General features: G+C 38.6%; 1 long non-coding RNA gene across 1 annotated transcript in view; it reads left to right on the top strand.

Annotated features, from left to right (window-relative positions):
* Nucleotides 1-18,832, top strand: part of LOC121106299 — a 66,928-nt gene that overhangs the window by 25,949 nt on the left and 22,147 nt on the right. The window contains exon 3 of the long non-coding RNA XR_005838904.1: nucleotides 7,457-7,528. This is a non-coding gene — a long non-coding RNA (uncharacterized LOC121106299). The remainder of the gene's footprint in view (nucleotides 1-7,456; nucleotides 7,529-18,832) is intronic.

The raw sequence follows: 18,832 nt of genomic DNA, 5'->3' as shown, positions 1-18,832 counted from the left end.
ATTTATATCTGCCATTTTGCTATTTTTCTTTCAAATGTCTTATGTCTCTTCTATTTCTCTATTTCTCCAGTAGTGCCCTCTTTCATTTTAAATAAATATTTTCTAGTATACCATGGTAATTTCCTTCTATTTCTTTTAGTAGTTTTTTCCACTTATTTTCTTTTTGGTTGTCCTAGAGATTACAATTAACATCTCAATTTAAAACAATCTAGCTCAGGTTAATACCAGCTAATATACTTCTGTCTCTTCCCTCCTTCCTGCTATTGTTGTCATACAAATTACATTTTTATATATTATAAACCCACCATTATGTTTTTATATATTATAAACCACCAACAGTTTTATTGCTTTAAGCAGTCTTTAAATTTTTGACATAACTGTAGATTCACATGCGCTTATAAGAAATAGGGAAATTTTAGGTACCCTTTATACAATTTTCCTCAATGATAACACCTTCGAAACTATAGTCTGCATTTTGCAGAAATCAATGTCCGGGAATGCAATTGCTTGTTTGTATGGTATTGCACGTTTACTGTGTAAACTGCCAAACTGTCTTCCAGAGCGATTTTACCATTTCACATTCCCATCAGCAATATATGGATAATCCATTATCTGTATCCTCCCCAGTGTTTGATATTGTCACTGTTTTTTACTTTAGTCATTCTGATAGTATGTAGGGATATCTCATTGTGGTTTTCATTTGTATTTCCATGATGGAAATGATGTCGATCTTTTCATTTGTTAATTTGTCTTTTGTATGTCCTCTTTGGTGGAATATTACTTCTTATCAATTGCCCATTTAATATTTGAATTGTTTGGGGTTTAAATTTTTAAATTTTAATTTTTTTTAATAGACTTTATTTTTCAGAGGAGTTTTAGGTTCAAAGTGAAATCAAGCAGAAAGTACAGAGTTCAATCTTCCCTCCCTGCTCCCCACAGATTTTTTTTTTTTTAACCGTCTCCGTAGTTTTGCCTTTTCCGGAAGGTCATGTAGTTGGGATCATGCAGTATGTAGCTTTTTCAGGTTTGCATCTTTCATTTAGTAATAGGCATTTCAGTTTCCTCCGTGTCTTTTTATGGGTTGATAGCTCAAGTCTTCTTAGCGCTGAACAACACTCCGGTGGGTGTGCCACAGTTTGTTCATTTGCCTGCCGAAGGATGTCTTGGTTGCTTCCAAGTCTTGGCAATTATGAACAAAGCTGCTATAAATTCCTGTGTGAAGGTTTCTGTTTGAACATGAGTTTTCAACTCACCTGGGTTAATACCAAGGAGTACGTTTGCTGGATCATAGGGTAGGAGTTTAGTTTTGTAAGAAACTACCCAACTGTCTTTCAAAGGGCCTCTGTCATTTTGCCTTCCCATCAGCAGTGAATGAATGTTCTTGTTGCTCCATATCCTTGCCAGCACCTGGTGGTGTCACTGTTTCAAATGTTCGTCGTTCTAAGAGGTATTTGGTGGTATCGTTGTTATTCTAATTCGCAATTCCCTAATGACTTGGGATATGGAGCATCATTTCATATGCTTATTTGCCATCTTTATATCTTCTTTGGTGAGGTGTCTATTCAGGTCTTTAGCCCATTTTTTGAATCAGGTGGTTCAATGTTTTATTTTTAAGTTTTAAGAGTTTCTTACACATTTTGAATAACAGCCCCATTACCATATACATCTTTTAAAATATTTTCTCCCAGCTTGTGGCTTATCTTCTCATTCTTTTGTCAGTGTCTTTTGCAGAGCAGAAGTTTTTGATAAAGTTCAGCTTATGAATGATTTTCTAGATGATGCCTTTGGCTTTTTTTTTTTTTACTGTTGAATTTTGAGAATTCTTTATGTATTGCAGACACCAGTCAGTCATTTGTCAGATATGTGACTTGCAAAAATCATCTCCCACTCTTGTAACTTTTTTTATTCTCTTAACAGGGTCTTATATAGAGCAAATTTTTCTAATTTTAATGAAGTCTACTTTGCCCAGTTTCATTTTAGAGGTCATGGGTTTGGTGTCAAATCTAAGAACTCATCAGAGAACCTGAAGATTATCCTTTTTCCCCCCCAAATGTGTATGTAGTTTCATGTTTTACATTAAAGACTGATCCATTTTGATCAGTGTAAGGTATAAGATTTAGGTCAAGGTCTTTTCTTTTTTCTTTTTGTTTTCTTTTTTTTCCCCATAACGTCCAGTTGTTCCAGCACCGATTTGTTGAAAAGGCTACTTAATTGAATTGCTTTTTCAATATTCTCTAAAATCAGTCAAGCATGTTTTTTATGGGTCTATTTTTGAATTCTTTATCTTGTACCATGAGTCTATATGTCTATTCCAACACTACCACACAGTCTTTAATTACCATAACTCTAAAATAAGTTTTAAACAAGGTAGAGTAATTCCTCATACTTTATTCTTCTTTTTCCAAAGAGAAATTAGTTATTTAAGTTCCTTGACTTTCCATATAAATTTTGCAATAATTTTGTCTATAGCTACAAAAAGTCTTACTGGAATTTTGGAAAGATTTGCATTAAACCTGTATATCAATTTAAGGATATTAAATTATATTGAGTCTTGCAATCCATGAAACTAGTATGTTTCTCCACTTCTGGATTTTTAAAATTTCTTTCATCAATGTTGTGTAGTTTTTGTCATAACAGTACTGTGCATGTTTTGAAAGATGTACACCTAAGTATCTAATATATTAAGTGACTAAATGGCATTGGATTTTTAATTTTTGTGTTTACATGTTCATTGCTAATATATAGAAATGATCATAATATTTCATCTTTCTCTTGTAACCTGTGATATTTATGAACTCCTTTAGTTCTAGTTCTTTTATAGTCTCCTTGGGATATTCTATGCAGACAGTCATGTCATCTGTAAATAGAGATGGCTTTATTTTTTCCTTTTATATTTGTATGTCTTTTATTTCCTTTTCTTGCCTTGCTGTGCTGAACAGAACCGCCAGCACTATGTTGAATGAGTCACCAGAGCAGACATCCATGCCTGGTTCCAGATCTTAGAGGAAAAACATTCAGTCTTTTATCATTAACTGTGATGTTAAATGAAGTTTTTTTAACATTCTTTATCAAATGAAGGATGTCCCCCTCATATTTCTGAGAGATTTTATCATAAATGGGTGTGGAATTTTATCAAATACTTTTTCTACATTAGTTGATATGGTCATGTGATTTTTCTACTTTATTAATGTGGTGGCACATTGATTAATTTGTGAAGATTGAACCAGCCTTGCATCCTTGAAATAAATGCCACTTGGTCATGTGTACATGTATTTTTATATATTAAAGATTTTTGTGCCTATATTCATGAGAGATACTGCTCTGCAGCATTTTTTTTAAATAGACTTTATCTGGTTTTGATATCAAGGTCTAACGATAGATTAATACAATGAATTGGCAAGTGTTCCCTGCTCTTCTGTTTTTGGAAGAGATTTGTACAGAGTATTACAGCATTTTTTAATGAAATGATCTGGGTCTGGAGATTTCTTTCTTGACAGTTTAAAATTTTGAATTCCATTCTCTTAATAGTTGATAAGGGATACTCAATTGTCTATTTTTTTTTTTAGAGAGGGATGGGGGAGGGTCAGAGGGAGAGGTGGAGAGAAAATCTCAAGCAGACTCCATGCCCAGCACAGAGCCTGAGGCAGGACTCAATCTCACAGCCCTGAGATCATGACCTGAGCCGAAATCAAGAGTTGGATGCTTAACTGACTGAGCCACCCAATTGCCTCTCAGTTGTCTATTTTATAATTGATGAATTGCATTTTTGTTTTTTGGAGAATTGGTTTACCTAAGTTGTCAAATTTATGTATGTAACGTTATTCATAGTATTCCTTTACTATCCTTTTGACGTCTGCAGGGCCCATAGTGATACCTCCCTATTTCATTCCTCACGTTGGTAACTCATGTCTTCACTCTTTATCTTTGTCAGTCTTGTTAGAGGCTTGTCAGTTTTGATCTTTTCAAAGATCAATATTGATCTTACCTTTGTTTAATTGGTTTTCTTTATATATCTTTTGTTTCCAATTTCATTGATGCCTCTTTAAACTTTATTATTTACCTCCTTGTATTTGCTTTGGGTTTACTTTGTTCTTTATTTAGTCCTTAAAGCAAAATCTTAAATTATTAATTTGAGACTTTCCCTTTTTTCTAGTGTACGCATTAAGTGATATATATTTCCCTCTTGCACTGCTTCAGTTGCATTCACACAGTTTGTTACGGCGTGTTTTGTTTTCATTCAGTTCAACGTATTTTCTTTGGTTTATTTAGAAATGTATTGTTTAGTCTTAAGTTTTTGGAGATTTTCCAGTTGTCTTTTTTTACTGATTTCTAGTTTGATTCCATTGTGATTAGAGACTATATTTTTATGATTTTAATTTTTTAAAATTTGTTGAAGTTTATTTGATAGCTCAGGATGTGATCTGTCTTGGCATATGTTCCATGGGTGTTTAAAAAGAATGTGCATTCTGATATTGTTGGGTGGGAATGCTCTAAAAATATGGATTATATCCTGGTGTTTGATAGTGTTTTCAGTTCTATAATTTCTGTGTTTAGTTATTCTATCAGTTATTGAGAGAGGGACTTTGAAGTCTCCAGCTATAATTGTGGATTGTCTACTTCTTCCAGCTGTTTTAGTTTGACATCATCAAATTCCTGTTTTTGGGGTCAGACATGGATTGCTAGGTCTTCTTGGTAGATTGATCTTTTAATCATTATGTAATACCCTTCTCTGTCCCTGCTAAATTTCTTTGCCCTGAAGTCTGCTTTATCTGATATTAATTAAGCCACTCTGCTGTCATTTAATTAATATTTGTATGCTATACCTTTTTCCATTCTTTCATTTTCGTTCTACTTATATCATTACATATACTGAAGTGAATTTTTGTTGACAGAATATAGTTAGGTCATATTTTTTTCAGTCCTCTCTGCTAATTTCTGTCTTATTTAATTGGTACATTTAGATAATTTCCACTTAATGTAATTATTGGTATGTTAGGGTTTATGTCTTCAATTTAATTTTTGTCTTATGTTTTTCGTTTTACCATTTTCTTTCTCTTGCCTTTCTGTAAGTTATTTGAACACGTTTTATAATTTCATTTAAATTTATTTATAGGGTCTTTGAGTGTATCTGTACGGCTTTTTAGTTGTTGTCCTGGGTAATATTTTGTATATACATAACTTACCACAGTCTACTGGTTCCAACAATATACCAGTTCAAGTGAAATATAAAATTCTTCACCTCCCTTACATCTTTTTACCGTTAAGATAATTTAATTTTCTTAACTATTTTTCTATAAACATTTTTCTTTTTCTTTTTTTCTACATACATTCAGAAACACATCAGAGAGTGTTACATTTTTTTTCAAACACCAAACATAATTTAGAGAACTCAATAAGAAAAGCCTATTTACATACCCACACTTTCACTAACTGTGTTTTTTCTTTCTTCCCGATGATCCAAAGTTCTTTCTTTAAGTGTTTTCTTCTGTTTAGAGAAATTTCTTCAGCCACATTTTTTAGATGAGGTTTCCTGTGACAAATTCTCTTAGTTTTCCTTAATTTGAGAATACCTTGGTTTCCCCCTTAATTCCTGAAGTGTATTTTTGCTGGGTATAAGATTTGGATGGACAGTACTTTTAACACTTGGAAAACATTTGTCGTTTCCTTCTGGCCTCATGGTTTCTGATGAGAAATGTAATGTTGCCAGAATTGGATACCCCCCTGTAAGTAAGGTTTTGTTTTCCTCTGATTGCTTTCAGTATTTTTTTGTCTTTAGTTTTCAGAAATTTAAGATTAATGTGGCATGGCATGGATTTCCGTGGCTTTTTCCTATTTATGGTTTGCTTAGCTTTTGAACTACATCTCTTACCAACGTTGGGAAGCTTGGACCCTTATTTCTTTGAGTACTTTATCAATTCCATCTCATTTTTCTTCTTTGGGATTCTGATTACTTATGTATTAGATCTGTTGTTAGATAACATTCCACAGATCCCTGAAGGATTTTTCTTTTTTTTCTATTCTACTTTCTCTGTTGTTCAGATTGGTTAATTTTTATTGTTTTATCATCCCATTTTCTGATTTTTCGGTCTGTCCCTCCACTTGATTGTTGAGTTTATCAACTGAACTTTATATTTTGGTTATTATATTTTTTATTTCTCTTATTTCCATTTGATTCTTCTATGTATATCCTGTCACATTTCTGTGACTTTTTATTTTCTTCATTAGGTTTGTATTTTTTTGTTTCCAGATTGTTTGTATTTGCCGTCAAAGCATTTTTGTCATGGCTACTTTGAAATACCTGACAATAATTCTAATGTCTCTTTCATTTTGGTGTTGTCACCTGTTGATTGTGTTTTTCCATTAAGTTTGAGACCTTTTTGATTCTTAGTATTATGATTATTTAATTAAAACTTGGACATTTAATGTGATATGACATTCTGGATCTTCTTTAAAACTTCTGTTTTAATTGGTTTTCTCTGACACCACCTGGCAGGGAATGGGGTGGCCCTGCCTCATTATTGTCGGGTGTAGGTAGAAATCCAGATTCCCCATGCAGTCTCCATTGTCCCCAGTGAGGTATTCCTGGATAATGCTGTGGTGGGAGTTCTAGTTCCCACATGTTGTCCACAGACACAACTGTGGGGTGGCCTTGTTAACACTAAGAAACGGTGAAAGTCCTAGCTCTCCACTAGCCTCCTCTGACACTAGCCCAGCAGAGAGGAGAAGGAGTGCCTTGTTACTTCCCACTGGGGGTACGAGTTCAGGCTTCACACATGATCCCCACTGATACCACCTGGCCTTCATTACTGGCTAGTGGGAATGAAAGTCCTGATCACTACTTGGCCTTTTCTGACAAGAAAAGTTCCTCATTTGAACTATGTTGGTATGGGTGGGAGTGGAGCCATAGTTTTTTCTATGGTATGTAGCTGGAGTAGAGTGGTTATTGTCTAAGAAGTTTCTGTCTTGCTAGGCTTCTCCTATCCTGTTATTTTGGCCAGCGAGAGCAGGCTTATCTTGAGGCTTTCCTGTTAATGTTTCTGGGTTGTTAGATTCTTCAGCTCCAAGTCAGGGATATATGAGGCAAAAAGGAAAACCAAGGCTCTCACCACTGTGTCACATAAATTTGAATGCTTTTTATTTCTTTTTCTCATCTAGTGCGGTGGCTAGGACTTCCAGTACTATGGTGAATAAGAGTGGTGAGAGTGGGCATCCTTGTCTTGTTCCTGATCTTAGAGGAACAACTTTCACCATTTCATAATTGAGTATGATGTTAGCTCTTCGTTTGTCATTTATGGCTGTTATTATGTTGAGGTATGTTTCCCGCCATACCCAGTTTGTTGAGAGTTTTTATCATGAATGGATGTTGAATTTTGTCAAACGCTCTTTCTGATCTATTGAGATGATCGTGGTTTGCATTCTCCATTTGTTTACATTTATCACATTGATTGCTTTATAGATATTGGATCATGAACTGCATCACCGATCAGCCATCCTGATAGGACAGTGGAATGACCTGTTGACATTCCAGGTAAGGTGCCGTATGGCACAGCACCTTGTGGGGTCAGGTCTCCATCCTCCAACACATGGTTTATACACTGAGTTAATGGTGCACGTGTAGTGCTGTTTTTTCTAGTAGCTGGAGCCAGAGGCAGAGTGAGCATTCTTCTGAGCTGGGCTGCACATCATTTAGAACCATGCTATTAAACTGTACTCTGTTATTCTGACTTTCTTTTAAAAAGATAACATTATCTACAACATTGAATAAGACTCAAGTTAGAAAGCAAGTTCTGACATTAATTGATTGTGAACGTTCAAGGCTTTTTTCCCTGATAATCTATTACTTGTTTGTTCTCTCATTAAAGGGATCATTAAAGCCTTCCTTCCAGAATATTAGAATAAAGTTAAGTACAGAATAGAATGAGCTTTCCCCCCTCCATCATTATGACTAAAGCTCAGAAGTACCAAGACTCTACAGAAATGACTTGGAGATTTTGGGGTTTGTACTGTATTAAATCTTGATATCCAGTAACAGGACATCTAGCTCAGTGGTTCTCAGTGAGGCAGTACTCATAATAAGCAGTATTATGAAAGACATTTCATTATCAAAATGATAGGAAGGGGACATCATTGGCATTAAGTGATGAGGACCAAGAATATCATACATCCTTATTTCTTGATATAGGCCTGTATTGCTATAAACGTTCCTCTTAGAACTGCTTTTGCCGAATCTCTTAGATTTTGGAACATTGTCTTTCCATTTTCATTTGTCTCAGGTATTTTTTTATTTCCTCTTTGATGTCTTTGTTGACCCACTGGTTGTTTAGTAGCATATTGTTTAGCCTTTATGTGTTTGTATTTTTTCCAGTTTTTTTTCTCATAATTGATTTTTAGTTTCATATCATTGTGGTCAGAAAAGATGATTCAACTTTCTTGAATTTATCGAGACATTGAGACATTTTTATTTTGTAAGTGGAGTGTTAAAGTTTCCTACTCTGGTTGTATTACTGTCGATTTCTCCTTCTATATCTCTTAATGTTTGTTTTATATATTTAGGTGCCCAATGATGGGTGCATAGATATTTACAATTTTTATGTTCCTTGTTTGATATCTTTATCACGATGAAACCTCCATCTTTGTCTTGTCACGGTCTTTGTTTTACAGTGTATTTTGTCTAAATCAGTATTGCTACCCCAGCTTTCTTTTTGTTTCCATTTGCGTGTAGTATCTTTTTCCATCCTTCACTTTTCAGTCTGTTTTTATCTTTCGGTCTGAAATTAGTCTCTTACAGGCAGGATATAGATGGGTGTGTGTTTTCTGTATCTGTTCGGACACCCTGCATCTATGTTTGGAGCATTTAGCTCATGTATATGTGAAGTAATTACTGATAGGTATGTACTTATTGCCATTTTGTTAATTGTTTTCTGGTTGTTTTGTAGTTCCTCTTCTCTCGCTGTCCTCCTTTGTAATTTGATGACTTTCTTTATTGTTATGCTTCAATTATTTTCTGTTTATTTTTTGTGTATCTAGTATAGGTTTTTGTTTGTGGTTACCATGGGGTTCATATGTAACATCTTATATATGTAGCAGTTTATATTAAGTTGATGGTCACTTCATTGAACACATTCTAAAAGCATTATGTTTTTTTATTCCCCACCCCATTTTGTTTTGATGTCATATTTTACATACTTTTGATTTAGTGTATCCCTTACCTCATTATTGTATATGTAGTTCATTTTACTCCTTTTGTCTTTTCATCCTCAGAGTAGCTTCATAAGTGGTTGATTCATTTACCTTTACTGTACCTTTGCTTTTACCAGTGAGATCTTTTTCTTTCAAAATTTTCTTATTTCTACTTATGGCCTTTTTTTTCTCCACTTAGAGAAGTCCCTTTAACATTTCTAGAAAGTTCCGTTTAGTGGTGATGAACTCCTTTACCTCTTATTTTGTTGGGAGAACTCTATATCTCTCTTTGAATGCTGAATGATAATCTTGCCAAGAACAGTACTCTTGGTTGTAGGTTTTTTCCTTTCAGCATTTTGAGTATATCGCGCCAGTCCCTTCAGCCCTATAAACTGTCTGCTGAAAATCAGCTGATAGCCTTATAGACGTTGCATTATATGGCTGTTTCTGAGATTCTCTTTAATCTTTGACATTTTAGTTATTTGTGTCTTGGTGTGGACCTCTTTGTTTTCATCTTGTTTGGGACTCTCTGTTCTTCCTGGACTTGGATATCTGTTTCCTTTCTTAGGTTACGGAGGTTTTCAGCTATTATTTCTTCAAATACGTTTTCTGCCTCTTTCTTCTTCTTCTGGGACTCCCATAATGGGAACAATAGTCAGCTTGATGTTGTTCTAGAGGTCCCTTAACTATCCTTATTTTTTAGAAAGATTTATTTATTTATTTTTGAGAGAGAGAGAGAGTGTGTGAGCGGGGGGAGGGGCAGAGGAAGAAGTAGAGAAGCAGATTCCCTGCTGAGTGCAGAGCCTGCTGTGGGGCTCAACCCCATGAACCTGAGATCACCACCTGAGCTGAAATCAAGAGCCAGTTGCTTAACCAACTGAGCCACCCAGACGCCCCAGCTATCCTCATTTTTAAAATTCTTTTTTCTTTCATCTTTCAGCTTGGCTGATTTCCATTACCCTGTCTTCCAGATTGCAGATCCATTCTTCTGTATTGTCTAATCCGTTTTTGAGTCCCTGTAGTATATTTTTATTTCAGTTATTGTATTCTCCAGCTCTGATTGGTTCTTTTTACATTTTTTATCTCTTTGTGGAATCCATTTTTATATTCTCCTCCTGAGTTTAGAGAGCATCTTTATTACTTTGAACTCCTTTTCAGGTTTATTGCTTATCTCTGTTTCATTTCATTCTTTTTCTGAGGTTTTGTCTGTTCTTTTATTTGGAACACATTCCTCTGTCTCCTCATTTGGCTGATTCCATGTGTTTGCTTCTATGTGTTAAGTAGGCCAGCTATATCTCCTGGTCTTGAGTGAGTGGCCATATGTGGAAATTACCCTGTGGGGCCGAGAAGCATAGTCTCCTCTGGTCACTAGAACAAGGCCCTCCAGGGACATCCTCTGCCTCTGTGTGCAGGCTGTATGTGCCCTCCTGTTGTGGAAGGGCCTCTACTGCTGCAGGTGTGCTGGTGTGTGGGGCTGGCCCCAGCCTGCCTGGCTGTGATGCTCACCCATGACTGTTACGGGCACAGTGGTGTGCACAACTTGCTCCCCCACCCTTCTCCAGGGCAAGACCCGTTTTGGAGTGGCATGTGTCCAGTTGAGGCTATCTGCTGTGTGTGGCAGGATGAGAGCCGACTTCAGAGGGTGCTGGTCCCACACTCCCACTGAGTGTGGCAGGTTCAGAGTCACTTTGGGAGGGCATGTACAGGAGTGGGCGGGTTGGGCTTGGCAGATCTGCAGAGGAATTCCAGGGCAGGGTGAGCGGTGGTGCTAGCAGGGTAGATGGAGAGGATCAGAACTAGTACCTGCCAGCACTGGGTCAGCTAGGCAGAATGCAGTCAAGAAAAATGGCACCTGCCGGTGTTTCTAATCCTGGACAAAGTTTCTACAGATTTCTGCCCCTTTGGCACATGCTGTAAAATTAGTCAATAGATTCCCTTCAGCTCAAGCACTTTGCAAACCGCTGTCTTCATACTGAGTCTCAAAGCAAGTGAGTTTGTGCATGGGCCCTGTAAGAGCGGAGTCTCAGTTTTCTTTAGTCCTCCAGCTCTCCCAGAGTTAAGCCTCACTGATTTTCAAAGCCAAATGTTCTGTGGGGCTGGTCTTCTCAGCGAAGGTCCCCAGGGCTTGAAACATCCCACTTGTGGATTGTCGTGCTGGGGATGTGGGTCCCAACCAAACCCTGTCTCTGCCCTTCCTACCTGTCTCAATGGGTCTTTTTCTTTGTATCTTTAACTGTGGAAAAAGTGTTCTGCTCCCTTCATGTTGTTCTTAGAGATAGCTCCTCTGTATGGAGTTGCAGCCTTGGTGCGTGTGGGAGGAGGTGAACTCAAGGTCTTCCTGCTTCACTCTCTGATCAGGATCTTCGCTTTGCCTTTTTACAGTCTGACCATGATATGTCCAGAGGAGGATCTCTGAGTTAATCTTACTTAGAACTTACTGAGCTTCTTGGACTTTTTTCATCGGGTTTGGAACGTTGGAATATTCTCTCTGCCCCTCTCTCTTGCTGCAATCCTTCTGAGTCCCCTTTTGTACACAGGGGGACGCTTGATTATATTTCACACGGCTCGGAAGCTCTGTTTATTTTCTCTTTTTTCTGTCTGTTCCCCAGACTGGATAATCTCAGCTGACCTTCCCGTTTGCTGGTTCCTTCTGCTGTCAGCTCAAGTCTGCTGTTGACATCTTCTTGTAAATTTTTCACCTCAGCTGTTGTACTTTTTGTACTCTGTAAATTTCCATTTTGTTCTTTTTTTATATGATTTTATGGTTTCTGTCTCTTTAGTGGTCTTCTCTATTTGGTGAGATACTGTTCTGTAGTTCTTTAGATGTAGTTTTCTTTAGTTCTCTGAACATATCTATGATAGTTTATTTAAAGTTGTTGCCTGTTAAATTCAATTTCTGGGCTTTGTCGGAGACAGTTTCTACTGATTGCCTTTTGCATGTGTGTGGGAGAGGGGGGCATATGTGTATATTGTAATTTTTTATTGTTGAAAACTGGACATTTAAAATAACAAAATGTAGAAACTCTGGAAATCAGATTCCCCACAGCCCTCCACAGGGTTTGTTGTTGCTGTTTATTATTATTGTTGCTGCTTATTTATTTAGTGACTTCCCTTGACTAATTCTATAAACATCTGTATTTTTTTCTTGCACATGGCAAATGAAGTCTCTGTTCAGTTATGCTAATGTGCAGCAAATGATTGGACAGAGGTTTCCTTAAATACCTTGAGCCGTTAAGTCTCTGTCCTTTCCTGAGGGGGTCTGTGGGGGGGTATGTTATCCATGCTGTAGCATGCAGGTCTTAACTGTGCTGTACTCGTCACTTCCCGCTTGCAGAGTCTCAAGGTCAGCCGGGGGGGGGGGGGGAAGGTCACCTCGGGTCTTCCCTGAGCATGTGCACAGCCCTACACATAAATAGGTCCTTCTAGAATTCCAGCAATGTCAGAGCTTTTCAAAGTCCCCTGTGAACATCTCATTTTCCAGTTTTTCCGTTTGAATTTTTGGGTAACCTCTTATTAGCCCCAAGTGGTATTGTTGCCTTAGGCAGCTGTGATGTTCAATAACTGCCACTACTTGTATTTTGCTCATGCCCTGGTGGTAGGGCTGTGCACGCTGAGTAAGCCCTGAATCAAGTTAAACACAGACAAGATCCAAGAATAGAGCTTACGCAGGAGCTATCAGGCAGGTCAAAGAGTGACAATTGTCTGTGAATTAGGCTTTAGGAGAGCTCCACTCCCATCCCGTGCCCTCTCCTGGGGCTGCTAGGCTGCTGGTTTTCGCTGATGGTGCAGCTGTTGATTTTGAGTTACTGTGGAGCTGGGGCGAGAGTGATAGGAATGGGGTAAGTCCCAAAGCTTGCTATTTTTACCTACATTCAGCTGTTTTCCTTTAATAAACACTCCAACGATTGCAGTGCTTTGGTTAATATGAAATGTTCTAATGAAGTTGATTCAGAGCATTCTTGCCATTGTCTCATTGTGGATTTTCAGAGGTCCTTACCTCTATCGCTTCACTCCAGTGTTACTTTGACACTATTCACTCTATTCCATCTCTCACACTTCACAAGACTCAGGAGTTGATCTCCTTCTCTAGCTCACAAGAAATTAAGTGGGAATTAACTGCAACCTCGGTGCTCTAACTTAGGAACTCTCCATCTTCTTCCTGTCATCATAGAAGAGATGTCCTTACTCCCAAATCAAACCCAGCACTGCTCTGCTAAATTTTCCAGGGGCTTCCCATCTTACTCAGCAAATCCAAACCCCTTTCCATGGTCTAAGAAGAGTTCTAAAATATACTTACCACTCCCTCTTCGATCTTCAGCCACCCTCCCCTTGCTCACACTGCTCCAGCTCACTCGTCTTCTTGCTATCCCTTTAGCAGTGAAGAATGCTCCTACCTCAGGGCCTTTGTACTTGCTGTTTTCTTTGTTTTGCACACTTTGCCCTCAGTGTCCACATGGTTCACTTCCTTACTTCCTTCATAGATTTGTTCAAATTATCAGAGAAATCTTCTCCAAGAACGAATGATTCCATCATCTTTCATCTTATCAAGGTCTCTCTTTATTGGATATTTCCTCTTTCTTTCCTGTACCTTCAACTACAGATTTTAAATGCTACTTTCTTTTCTTAAGATAAACCTTTCCTTTGTCCACATTTTCCCTGCTAGTTACCCTTCTGTCTTTCTCCTCTACTTCATAGCTTAACTTTTGGAGGTGTTTATACTTTTTAAGATACTGTATACTTCCACCTTCCACTCTCTCACCTTGCACTCACTTCTTAATCCTCTACAGCCTTACATTTGTGCCCAGCGCCTCATTCAGATTACTCGAGGTCACCAACAAGCTTCTTGCTGCCACATGCCGTGGATGGTTTTACAACCTAATGTGACTTGACCTTTTGCCAGCATTTGGTCCAACTGGCCACTCCCTCCTTTAAGTATTCACTTCAGAGGCGTGAGTGACATTGTACTCTCCTGGTCCTCCTTTCATTGCCGCTATCTCGCTGGGTCTCCTTTGCAATTCCTTCTCTTCTGTCTGTCCCTTAAATGTAACTCTCAAAATTCCATCCCAGGCTTACCTTTCTTGTCATTCTACATACTCCCTGGGTGACCCTCCATCCTTGGATTCCCACTTGCACGGTGACACCTCCCAGATCTACAACTCCAGCCTGGTTCTTTCCCCAGAGCTTCAGACCCATATATGCAGCTGTCACCTGGTCTCTATATAGATGCCTCACACTTAACATATTAAAACTTGAATACGGGGCGCCTGGGTGGCTCAGTCGTTAAGCGTCTGCCTCTGGCTCAGGGCGTGATCCCGGAGTCCTGGGATCGAGCCCCACATCAGGCTCCTCTGCTATGAGCCTGCTTCTTCCTCTCCCACTCCCCCTGCTTGTGTTCCCTCTCTCGCTGGCTGTCTCTCTCTCTGTCAAATAAATAAATAAAAATCTTTAAAAAAAAAAAAAAAAACTTGAATTCGTGTCCCCCAAGCACCTTCACTAGTCGCTGCTCTCTCCTTTACCACCTATACCCAACACCACCACCATCTGTTGATTCTAACTCCAGAATGGTGACCACCCTAGTTTAGGCCACTATCATCCCTCATTAGCATTATTTTTCCTCATTGCTTTTAAGATATTAAAATCATTAGCAGAGTTTATGAAGCCCAGCATGATACGACTCTTGCTTTTATCTCTTTACTTTCATCCTGAGCCTCAGCCCTCAAAATCTGTGATCTAGTCATGCTGTACTTCTTCACTCTTCTCATTCCTGAACTGTAGAGCAGAGGTCCCTCGCCTCTGGCTAACTCTTCTGGTTGTTTTCAGGTCTTGACTTAACTTACCTTCTTCTGAGAAACCTTCCCCAACTCCTCACATCTAGATTACATGCTTGTATTATGTGCCATAGTATTATACAGGACTCTTATTAAGCCGACTCTAATTGGGCAAGGGACAAAAGAGAGAAGTGATGAATATATGGAACTGAAAACACACTGGGGCTACTTTATAAAAAGCCCCGAAGAATCCAGACGCTGCTCTTTAAAATAAAATGTTACCAACATCTATTCAGGTGGACTGGGGTGGCAGTGACTAAGGTCCACTAGCAGAGCATGGAAAAGAGACCTCAGATATTTGGCCAGAGTGAGAGTAACAAATTAGCAAGACTAGTGAAGGGACCAGGACCCCCGGTCAAGGACAAAAGGAGCAAATCAGAGAACTAATTGGGAGCTACACAGTCCCAGGCACTTAGCTTTTGATTTAAAAATCTGGGGCAAGTGTATCTTCCAGGTGTGCCCAAGGAGCTGGATCTCCACAAATCACAATAATAAAAATCAAACCACAGATTCTGTGCCCCGATTTGTCCTTATTTCTAGATCTCATAGTCAAATTAGGTCTAATAGGTCTTGTGCATGGAATGGTTATCACTGAGTGCCCAGCTGTCTCTGCCTCTTGCTGCTTGTAATGCATGCCTGACTGAAGAACCACACCTTAGTCAGAAAATGACTTTGTCCCTGCAGAAGGGACTCTGGCCACCATCGTACTAGATGGCTGGCTTCTAGACCATACACTACCCACTAAAGATGACTCCACTTAGAGATGACCTTAGCTTCACTTGACTTGGAGATCAGATATTAGAGATTATTATTAGGATGACAGAAAATCTATTCAAATCGAGTAAGAAATCTGGAATTAATTTGTACTAATTTACCTGTAGGGTGTGTGTGTGTGTGTGTGTTTGAGGAGGCTTGAAAGTACACGTTGACAAGAAACCAGCTTTTGGAAGTGATTCTCCCAACCAGTATATTTTATTTTAGACTGTTAAATTAACTTGATGAAAATATAAGACTGGGTGAAATATCAGATGACAAGAATAGAGGATATCATTTGTAGGAGTGTCAAAATTCACTGTCTACACAGACTCACTTGACTTAACAGAAACCCACACATCAGGGGTATAACAAAAAAATCTTTCTTTCATTGTGCTGCAGGCAAGCAGCCTGGAGAAATTCTTTTAAAAACTCCCAACTGTGAAGAAAGGTACTGTCATGTCATTTGAGTCCTTGCCACTCTGCTTTGTGCTTTGGCATTTCTCACCATCTTATTTCTAACTGCCTAAGCAGGTCTTTCATTCTATGTGGAAGAAGCGATGTTTCCCCAGCTTCATTTTACGGGACAAGCCAAATATATAATCAGAGACAGGCTCTGGAGAGCAGAGAATGGGTGTAGCAAGAATTTCCTCTTGGGTAACTGTACCCCAAATGCCTCTGTGTACATCAAAGTGCAGTCCCAGGACTGGCAGCATCAACCTCACCTGGGCACATGTTAGAAATGCAAATTCCCAGACACTCCCCCAGACCTACGGAATCAGACTTTCTGACACAGAGCCCAGAAATCCGTTCTGACAGGCTTTCCAGGTAATTCTGATGCTGCTACCATGGGGAACCACTCCCTTCACTAATCTCACGCACCCCAGATTGGGGGCAGAAAACAGGACCTATGCTTGTCCAATTAGAGTAAATGTCAGGAATTTACCAGAAGCTCCCAGAAGACTCCTGTTCTTCCAGCTGTCTTGGAGTCAGTTTCCTGCACAGCTGGCTTATAATCCCAAATGGAGAACCTGTCTGAGAATGAAGCCAACACATGGAAGAAAGCCCAGTGAGCTTGGCCAAGCCCTGTGCCTCAAGGCAGAGAGAACCAGGCCCTGATAATGCTGCTGGAGTCCAGACATCAAGTATGACTTCAAGCCAGTTCTACCATGAGCTATCCAGATACAAAAGTGGATTACCTTTTTACTGAAGCCAGTTTGGCCCAGGTATCTTGACACTTAAGACTGAAGGAATCCTAAAGGATACAATATGTAAATGATATTCTGTGCCAGTCAGCAAAGATAAGCACTTTTTAAGAGCCACTAAACTGATGAGAACTCACTCTTTGTAGAGAACCTTGTCTCCTGAATTATGAAAAAAAGTAAGGTCATTTGGACATTCTTAGCAACATGGCCTTTCTCTTCACTTTGAGATGAGGAGGTAACTTCTCTGGAAGACTACCTCACTTGCTGTGTCCTTGGTCCTTTACCTTCCCAACTCTCCCAGGACTTTGCTCCTTCGGTCACTCTTTTTTCTTTCTATAGCCTCTCTACATCTTAACTGCCATCAGTCTATAAATATGCCCACGTCTCTCATCCTAAAAAATTCCTCTCTTGACACTGAGCTTTCTTGTGGTATGGTCCAGCCACTGACTATAATTCTCATTCAGACCTTGCAAGTAAGCAATATAGATTTACTATTTTCATTGTCTCACCTCCCAGTGCACTTCAGTTTGACTTCTCCCTTTACCGCTTACCTGAAAATGTTTTCATTAAGATTACCAATGGCCACCCCATGCTGAATCCAATGGACATTGTCCTGACCTTTCTTGAGTTCTCTGCTGTATTTGACATCATTGTCATTCTTTCCTTCTTGATATTTTCTACTTTCTTGGTTTCTATGATACCACTTTCTTCTAATTCTCTTCACACATCTGCTGTTTCCGTGTATCTAGTAAAAGTTGGTGTAACCTGGGATTCTGTCCTTAGTACATTATTCCTCTCCTCTTATATCCTCTCCATGGTTGATGTCATCCATTCTCATGTTTCACCTAGCACCTATGTTCCATGGATTCAAGAATCTGGATATCCGTCCCAGATCTTTCTCTAGGCTTCAGACTCATACATCCAACTACCCACTGATTCTATAGTCTTCTTACATTCAACATATCCTCTTAATGTCGTTTGCCATAAGGGAAATGCAAATCAAAACCACAATGTGATAACTATCTCACACATGTTAGGATGGCTATTATCAAAAAAACCCCAAAAGAGACAAGTGTTGTGGATGTGTAGAATATGGAGAAATTGGAACCCTTTACATTGTTGGTGAGGATGAAAAATGGTACAGTTGTTATGGAAAGGAATGTGGAAGTTCCTCATAAAATTAAAAATAGAACTACCCTTGGACTTAGCAATTCTACTTCTGGATATTTATCCAAAGGAATTGAAATCAGAGTCTTGAAGAGATAGCTGCACACTCATGCTCATTGAAGCATTACTCACAGTAGCCAAGATGTGGACACAACCTAAATGTCCATTAATGGAATAATGAATTTTTGAAAATGTGGTACATACACACAATGGAATATTATTCAGCCTTAAAAAATGGAAATCCTAGAATAAGTGACAACATGGATGAACCTTGGAGACATTATGCTAAGTGAAATAAGCCAGTCACAGAAGGACAAATACTGCACAATTCTACTTCTATGAGGCATGTAAAATAGTCAAATTCATTGGGGCAAAGAATAGAATGGTGGTTTCCAGGGGCTGAGAGAGGTGAAAATAGGGAGTTGCTAACTGGTGGGTATGAAATTTCAGCTTTTATTCCAAAAAGTAGAAGAGGAAGGAAAACTTCCAAATTCATTCCATGAGGCTAGCATCACCCTGATACCAAAACTAGATAAAGACACTACAAAAAAAGAAAACTACAGACCAGTATCTCTGATGAACGTAGATACAAGAATCCTCAACAAAATACTAGCAAATGGAATCAAACAATATAGTAAAAAAATCATTCACCACAATCAAGTGGGATTTATTCCTGGGATGCAAGGTGGTTCAACATTT

The sequence above is a fragment of the Ursus maritimus genome, unplaced genomic scaffold, assembly GCF_017311325.1.
Source record: "Ursus maritimus isolate PB19 unplaced genomic scaffold, ASM1731132v1 scaffold_31, whole genome shotgun sequence".
Lineage (NCBI taxonomy): Eukaryota > Metazoa > Chordata > Mammalia > Carnivora > Ursidae > Ursus > Ursus maritimus.
The sequence above is the reverse complement of the archived record's forward strand: the minus strand, read 5'-3'. Positions and strand labels throughout refer to the sequence as shown.